Below are 9,094 nucleotides of genomic sequence, written 5' to 3'. Positions count from 1 at the left end.
AGAATTGCTTTGTTAAGGTTTAAAGCTTGACATGCGTCAGTGATCTCAGTGGGTTACCAAAGCTTGGAAAGAAGGGTAGTGGACACACAGAATGCAGAATTTACAAGCCACGAGGACATTTGGCAGAACTCTCAAGATAAGGAATAAAACAAACTCTGCAGCGGTGCTGAATCAGCTCGGGCTGGGTAAGAGGCATTTCCAGCAGGGGGAGATCAGAACCACGACTCGGGGATCACTGACCCAAGAAACCACCGACTCAAAAGAAGAATGAGCATGTGAACTGTTTAGCAAAAGAGAGTTAAGCAATAGCATAGTCATTAACCAACAGAAGACAGAATACTGATTAATAAGAGACCTTCGCAACTTGTGGTCAAAAAATACTAATTCCTTTGTTTGCTAAAATGTACACATTGCAAAAAGTTTTGTGTGCTTGATTTGTGGGTTACAGTGAGCACCCAGGCTTGCCAGCTCTGTCTCTCTTAAATGTGTCATTATTGGCTAGTTGCACACTGGGTAAAGAGAATGAATTTTATGGATAACAAAACAGCCCATGTGATTGAATCACATCACATGCAGTTCTGCAGTGGGCAATAATTCCTGAACATCTGTAACAATAGCTGCTGTGGCCAGAAGTCAGAAACAGAATAGCAAACATCATAAATCCTGTTGTATAAAAATCCCAGGGATAAAAGCATGAATTTTGCTACCTAAAAAGCAAGCCTATCACCACTGAGGTATTCCAGTGACTTGGAAGCATATGCCCCAGCAAGGAGCTCATACTTGCCTTTGTCCTTTCTGAATTCTGAACAGCAATGCTGAATAATGCTATACAGCTGATCAGTGAATATGAGCATGGGAAGAGCTTTTGAGAAACAGTAATTTGATTATCTGTACTGTACAATTTTTATGATATTTAGAATACTCAGGTTTCCGTTCTGGTACTTGAATTATTATGATTAAAATGCTTTCCTGAAGTGGTAACAATGCACCAATTGGCTCTTAATTCTGTGCTTCAGTGTTTTTTTTTTATTTGATGATTTTTGTGCGGCAAGTGTGAATGTGCTCTTTAAGTGATTTGTATTTTGCCTTAGCCTGGAGCTGCTGCACCCTTATCTCCCATGTGGCTTCAAAGACTTGGTTGGTTTGTAGCATTGCAGATGTAAAGATGATGCATTTGGTCATTATGTGCTCTATTTGTCCTGGCTCTAATAGTGGCTTTTCTGGTTCAAGAAAGGCAATGCAAGCAGCATCTGTGGCTTTGTGGCAGTTTTGCAAAGGCTTCAATCTTCATAGGTCTGTCAGATTCTTCCAATGAATAAGTACTTCACAGTGCTATTTTCTCCTTGGTGGGTTTGCTTTATATGTGATATGTTCCCTAGGAACCAGTCTGTTTCTTTTGTGTGATAGATCACAGTGAGGACTTGTGTCTTTTCCATGTATCTTTTGGAGTAAGAAATGAGACCCATTAAATGACGGTGTTGATTTCAATGAGCCTCACTGGTAACAAATACATGTGTAATATCCCTGAACTGGCTGTACTAACAGACTTTTCGTTTTAGTTACCATTTTCCAAGGTGAGCTTGCACACCAAGATACACTAGTGCTGCCTTTCTCTGAAGAAGGCATCTAGGATTTGTCTCTGCTTCTTTGTCTGATGTGTGAAATATGCTGCTTAGATAATGAATCTAAACTTCTGTCATGACAGTTGCCATGTGTAGAAATAGTATTTATATAGTAATTTTCTGGTGATGCTTGTAGGTGGTCAGGAAGTGCTGGCATTTCTGGTGGTGCTAGTTTATTCCTGGAGAGCAGCCTCATTCATGTGGCTCCCTCATATTGCAGCTTTCATTTGTGGTTCAGAAGAAGAGTGTGTCCCAATATGGGTGTGGTGTTGTTTTTCCCTTTTTCTGAAGTTTTGTCAACACTTAGTTTTAAAGCCTTTATTAAATCATTTCTATTTGGATGCAGTTTTTCATATTACAGAATTAAAATCTGTATATTAGAGCTGAAATATTTTTGTAATAATTGGCTTTTGTGGCCTTTCAGCCCACCAGATGGGCAAATAGTAAAAGTCAAAAGCATTTCAGGATAAATATTTCAAATTAGAATACTTAGTGTCACTGTGACTAAAACTCTTGTTTTTTCTGTGTGCCTGTAGAGTTTAGGACACTGCAGAATATCCCTGGCATCTGCAGTGTGGAGCATAGGCAGTGAGTCATAAATACTCTTCTATTTTAACAGTCTTCAGGAGGGAGGATAATGGAAGTGTGGTGTTCCTGAGTCCTGGCTTCCTTCCAGGGGCTTTCAGGCAAAGCAGAGTGGCCACAGTGAAGAGTGAGATTTGATTGCTGTCAGTTTGCTTTTGATATGTGACTCAGTGGGCTCTGACCACTCCCAGGTTTTGAATCACTGCTCGTGTAGCTGACGTGGGTGTGCCAGCTTTGCCAGATAGGAAATTACCAAGATTCCTTTTAGAAAGGAAATTATGGATCCTGGGTTTATGCTGATAATGGAAACATGCTAAACCAAAGAAAGATAGGAACTTTTATAAAACAACCCAAATTCCTCTATTTTCTGCCTCTTATTTCTCTTTTCTTTCCAAGCATAATAATAATAAAAAAAAAAATATAAGGGCTTTTCTTTTTGGGTTTGGGTGGGTTGGGTTAGGTTTGGTTTGGTTTGGTTTGGTTTGGTTTGGTTTTTTTCTCCCTGGCATCATATTGTATCATTTTTTCCAAATGCTAGGTGAAGGCTGTTAGGATATGTGCAGATCCACGAGCCACTACCCTTATTATATTTAAAAAGCAGTTCAAAGAGAGCTAGTTCAACCTTCTTACACGATTAAAATGCCATTAAATAGATACAGGCCTGTAGGGACAATACTGCAAAATGTAGGTGTTGTTTCTGTCCTGGTTTTTAGTTGTGGAATGCCACTTTGGTTTTACATCTTAACACGTTCCCATGCTTAGTAATCCACAGAGAGAAATGTAATTGCATGCAATTTTTGTTTCTCTCAGAGTACTACTTAGTATCTTGAGGTGTGGGTTTGGTGGTGGCTTTTTCTTTTAGGGGGAACTGTGAGTTAATTGCTCAATTGCAGTGAGCCCTATGAAGATGATGAGTATGGACCTGATGACAAATTTTTCTGTTCTTCATTTTCTAATATGCTGCTTTGAGCTCCCCAGTTTCACTAAATCTGTTCTACTGGAAGTGGCCATTGCTCTTTATTGTTTCCAAGCCAATAAAAGGAGACTAGTCTTCCTGATGGTCAGTGGCAGGCATTTCACTTACCACTTCTGTTGTCAGGATGTTCAAGCAGGTCCATATGATAGCTAAATAGAGATGGTGCTGTACAATGTAGGTAGCAGTTAGATCAAGGAGAATTGAACTGACAGTTGTGGACTACCTAGAAAATTCTATTTATGACTTCTTCATAGTAAAGAATAATAGATTGTTTTTTCAAATTTGTGAATACTGTTTATCATCATGTATTACATTCAGGACAGCATAAGGAATCAGAGCTTTTATTACAGTTTTTTTTGTCTTGCAATTTTTTCAGCTTCAAAATTGTAGAGAGAGAGACATCCAGGTAGCTGATCCTATATTGGAGCTTCTTTCCGTGGCAGACTTTCACATGACATTGGTTGAGGTGACATTTTTCTTTTGATTTGTAAATAAAAATTGTATCTCAATGTTGTGTATCAAAAAGTAGCACTATTTTAGCTGATGGTGTGAACCTAGAGCATCCAATGTCAGCAGATTGGTTTTCTCCACTTTATTTTATGCAGTAAAATCATGATTAGAGGTTTTTAAGGCAGCAGTAGTAACTTATTCCTTTCTGGAACAGATAAAACATTTATATTTGGAAGATTCTTCAAGAAAGTGGTACCTCAAGTCTTTGGCTCTATTCCTTTTGATTGAATGTACCATTATTGGAATTTTTCATTATAATTTAGGTGATGAGTCATTTCTGATTAGACAAAGAGCAAATAATCAATCTGTAAAGAAACCCAAGGTATGAAACAAGAATGACAGTCACAGCAGAATAAAATAAGGAAAGGCTGGAAACCTGGATATGAAATTCTGTAGCATCTCCATTTACTATTTACTATTTTAATATTTACTCTTATTTGTCTAGTGAATGAAATAATAAAGAAAACCCTTGAAAATCTATCTCCAGTTAAAGAAAGCTACTGTCAATGCTTTAATGAACTATTCTTAAACCAATTCTTCTTGTATAACCAACAGTAGTTCACTTAATGAAGTGCAATATAGGATAGGCTTTTTTGTGCTAGATTCTTTGAACTGTTAACTTTCAGTTTACCTCCCTTGGGATAGTGAGGTGGTGGTTGCCACACAGATATATAAAGGTGGTGGTAGAGCAAAAGGAAGGCAGCAGACATGGAGTGACAACCCTTTTGCTCAGATGCATGGATCATATAAATGTGAAGCCCTTTTGTTTTCTTTGATGTCAAAGTCACAGAAAAACTCCTTATTACTTGTCCTTTATCTTGTTGTGAGGGTTTACAGAGCAGCTCATCAGCATCAGTGCTGTTATCCTCTTTGTGCAAGGTAGAATTACATTCTACATTCCATGTTTTTGGCCTTGCCAGCAGTCACAAGCCATTCAAAAATCAGTGATCTTTTTCTTTGAAAAGTGATTTAGTGAAGTACCAGCTCCAGTTTGGTGAAGCCCTCAGAGCAACAGGATATGGAAGAGGAGAAAGTAAGATATTTGTGATGGACAAATGTTTATTTTCATAAAGGACTTGAGAAAACAGTCAAATATTTTAATAAAATGAAACATATTAGACTTCTGTATTTATACTGGGTACTTGCTTTTGCTTAATCTTTTAAATTCAAGGGAGATAGCCAAATATTTGCTATATACACACAGAAAAATGAAAACTGGGAATATTTTACTTGATATTTCTCTCACTTGTGCTTTCTTAAGCATCTTCCCCATTTAGAGGACAGGCTGGGTTAATGATTTTATTTGTCTGAATCAAATTTCGAAGAAAATGTCTAAATAGTTTATAATGCATCCTTCTCTTTTTATCTTCTGTGCTATATTGTGCTGCAATTGTTAATATTGAAGTCTTAATCTTACATTAAAGTTTCTGGATAATCCTTGTATTGGATTTTTGTCTCCCTTCCAGCTGAAGACATCATTACCTCATCTCAGTAGGACCTAAAAAAAGAACCATCAAGAATTCTATCTAGGAGCTTTTATTTCTATTCACTGCTGCTTTATGTTTTTGCTGCTTCCTCCTCAATGTAGGAAGGAGATGACTGTGTTAGAAGGAGCATCTCAGGAACATGATCCATCCTGCCACCACTTCATCATTCAGTTTTGCTATGCTAAAACCAAAGGAGGCCTCAGCACAATGTTGATCCTATGGGTATTTCTGGTTTTGGTCATAAATTACCTTTCCTCGAGTGTTTGCTGTCCTTGATAGTGCTGGATTCAAATTCCTGTGTATGTTAGAAAGCTTTCTCTCCCAAAATATTTATGACCACTGAAAAGTTAGCTCAGATTCCTTTTCCTACAGCAGTTCATTACCATGCAGGTGCTCTTGCATAGTTGCTGTAGTTCTCTACCTTTTTGCTATGCCATTTCTTTGTACTTTAAAGTTCTCTTTGTCTAATGGATGTGATTAAGGAAGCTGGCACCATTAGCAGGTAAAATGAATATTGCTGTGATCTGTCATCCTTAGCCTTTGACTTTTTTGGCATGTGGATTAACAGTGTACAGCAAATATTGTGGTACTGGTGCTTGGCTATCAGGGGCTCCTGCAGGTAACCACTGCGGACTGAAATAGCTCTTTTAATTAAAAAACAACAACATATGATTACTTAGTTAATTAATATAAAAGCTCTTTAGTTTTCTTCCGTTTTGGATTTATTATGACAAGTTAGAAATCATCATTATAAATAATGAAACAGGACTTTTATTTAAACCACTGCATGAAAATATGGTCTGGAAAAGCAAGCTTACCCTCTTTATAAATATGGGCCTGGGAGTTAGCTCCTGCTGTTCTCTGGAGGCAGAACTCAACACCTTGTGCTACAAGCAGCATTTTAAACAGGGCAGCATTTTATTGTGGAGTGTGAGAAGAAACAAGTTTTTTGCAGATCACATTGACAAACACAATCTGTTAATGGTTTGCTTGTATGAAGAACAACACTTAAAAAGCAGGCAAAAATAGCTCTAAAAAGACCTAAATAGGCCACAGCAAAGTCATATCCAGCTATAATTTACCAAACACTGACAAAATCTTTTTCGCTTCAGCACTGCCTTATGGAGAACTCTGTTGTACATTCTGTTTTTACATCTCTATGCTGCAGCAGACAGACTTTATTTATAAACAGTCAATTAGCACTATCATCTCTAATCTACGGAATATATTATGTCAGGGAAATACCCATCTGAAATTTGATACTGTTATTCTTGAAAACATGCAGATGTGAGGAATCTCCATACAGTTAATATTCCACAAATCTTCTCCCTGCTTCTTCAAAGTGAAACTGTAAATTTGTAGATGCCAGTTTTGAGGTAGAAGGTTCCTACAAAGGCCTCTCCAGTCAAGGATAAATAATCTCAGAGACGTTTGGAGTTATTGATCTTTTTTATTTTTGGAATGTACACATGTGCTGCACACATTTTTAATCTTTAATTGGTCATACTTAAGAGATGGGTTTTTTTTCCATTGAGGTCTGTGATATATATTAGTGTAACTATTGAATTATTAGTAATAGCTGCTGTAGCACAACACCTATATCTCTGTTGGTTTAGGTGTCGTGTGTGTAGCTTTTTAGTGCAAACTAGACAAGTATCAGAGAGTAAATGGAACAATTGTACCAGGCAGCATTCCAGAAATCAGGGGGTGAATGTGGGGTGCAATGCTCATGCATTATCAGCTGTGAAACTTTAGGGGGAAATGGAGGCAGAGGTACCAGAGGAAAAGTGAGAAATGTGCAGTGCAGAGCCTCTGTGAACTTGCTAGTGGGATTTTATTGCAGCTGTGGAAGCACAAATACCAGTGACTTATGTCATTTTGGAGCCAGGTTTGTGTGAGTACTGGATAAACAGGAGGACATTCTTTTAATGACATATTTTTAGCAGTTGCTGTACGGTAATAGAAAATTATGTGTTTCTGTTTGGTTTGGTTTGTTTTGGTTTCATTTTTTCCATTTCTCTATTAACACAAACTGAAAATGCTTTACAATGTTTCTAGGAAGCCACTGCCTTACATGGTCCCATTAATACTTTCAGATTGTAAAAGCTTCTGAAGGATTGCTGCAAAGTTGAGAACTGTTACAATCTTATTCTATTAGATTTATTTTTTTTAAAGACAGAATGCTACAACCCGCCTGTCTCTGTGCTTGGCACTTATACAGCCATGTCTCTGGATGTTGTTGTACAAACTATCCTGTGTGTACAGCACAGCACACGTTTCATCTCGATAGTTTGAGGCAGTTGGCGCATGCTAATTCAGTGATTTTCTTTGGTGCTTTATCCACCACTTAAAAATCTTATACCTGTGAAATACTTTTCAGTGTATCTTTTCATTATAAAAAAAAGCATCACAAAAGCAGCAAACATCCTTCTCTTGAGCAGGCTGCCCCAAATCTTAGGAGTTACTAAGGAAGGTTGAAATACTGCAAAGTCACACTGACTCCATTGCATCTGCAGTTACAGTGTGGTTGCAGTTGCTCACTGTTCTAAGTGCAGAGATCCAATTTATAGCTATTTGCTTACTAAATTTAGATTGGACAGAATTAGAATTTAGTATTACTGGTCTGTTCAGGAGGTGAATGTTTCATACCCTCATTAAAACTTACATGATACTGTGCAGAAAACAGAGGTGCAACATTGCCATCTGATGCAGGGACACCGTAAGCAAGTGAGGATGTGACAGCCCCTGCTGACAACTGATACTGGTACTTCATCCTCCAGTCCCTCTGGGATTTGGGGACTCTGAGTGGAATGAACTCTGAGTCTCTGCTTTCCTAGGTGGAAAACAATCTGCTTTGGTTAAATTTAATTGAGTTAAAAGTACATAGGAATCATTTTGCTGTTCTGATTTCTATTTCAGGTATGATAAAATGATGCAGTAAATAACTGACTGATAGAAGATTGTTTTATGGGCTATATATATAGCAGAAGAACATATGTGAATTTACACACAGAGGTGAAACAATCCTAGCACTTCTGCCATATCTGGGACTGATGGTATCAGCCAGAATGTTGGGCAAGGGGAGGGTCCCCTCTATTGAGGGCAGTGTGGTTGTTTGAAGAAAACACTTTCACTGAAATGCTCATTTTCTTGTGTGATCTTCTGGATAATTACCATACAGAGGAGAATACAAGAAACTGAAGACAAGTAAATAAAAAAAATATTTAGTGGCTTTAGTGGAATATTATAAGATTTAAAAAGTATTCTAGTGCTTTTCTGCTTGCTTTTCTCTTCCTGTAAAAAGAGTGTATATAAAAATTGCGTTATGAAAAATTAGCCATAATCCATGTCCCAACACTAACAATTTCTATAATTTATAATATATAATTATAACTAACTATCCACTGCTATTAACATTTTGTTGATTAAAAGATGATAGTACTTCCATTTCAACAGTCCAAAAAAAGCATATTTTGAATAATTTCAGTACCAGAAGGAAAAAAACACTTCTTTTTTTTTTTATTATTTTTTCCCCCCCCAATTTGTTCCTGCACTGTTCATCTTTCCATGAGCTGAAAAGGCAACAGATTTAGGTCACCTGCATTGGTCAATCTCATGTTAGCTCCCCTACTCAAAAGATTACATTTTCTGAGTCAGTAAAAGCCCTGTGGAGTTCACTGATTTATTTTGTGACTTTTTAGACTTCCCCATTCATATGAACATCAGCTGCCTTCTAAAACAGGAAGCACAGAACAGTGGAACAGTCCAGACTTTCTGTTATGTCACTGATGTTCATAAGCATCAGAGGACAAGATGTTATTTTAGATGACCTGAGGTTTTTGGTTATTTTTAATTCAGACAGACCTTAAATCAGAATTCATCCCTGACTGATCTTACTTTTAACTGAATGTATT

Source organism: Parus major, chromosome 7 (assembly GCF_001522545.3).
Source record: "Parus major isolate Abel chromosome 7, Parus_major1.1, whole genome shotgun sequence".
In the NCBI taxonomy this organism is placed as follows: domain Eukaryota; kingdom Metazoa; phylum Chordata; class Aves; order Passeriformes; family Paridae; genus Parus; species Parus major.
This window is presented reverse-complemented; position numbering follows the sequence as displayed.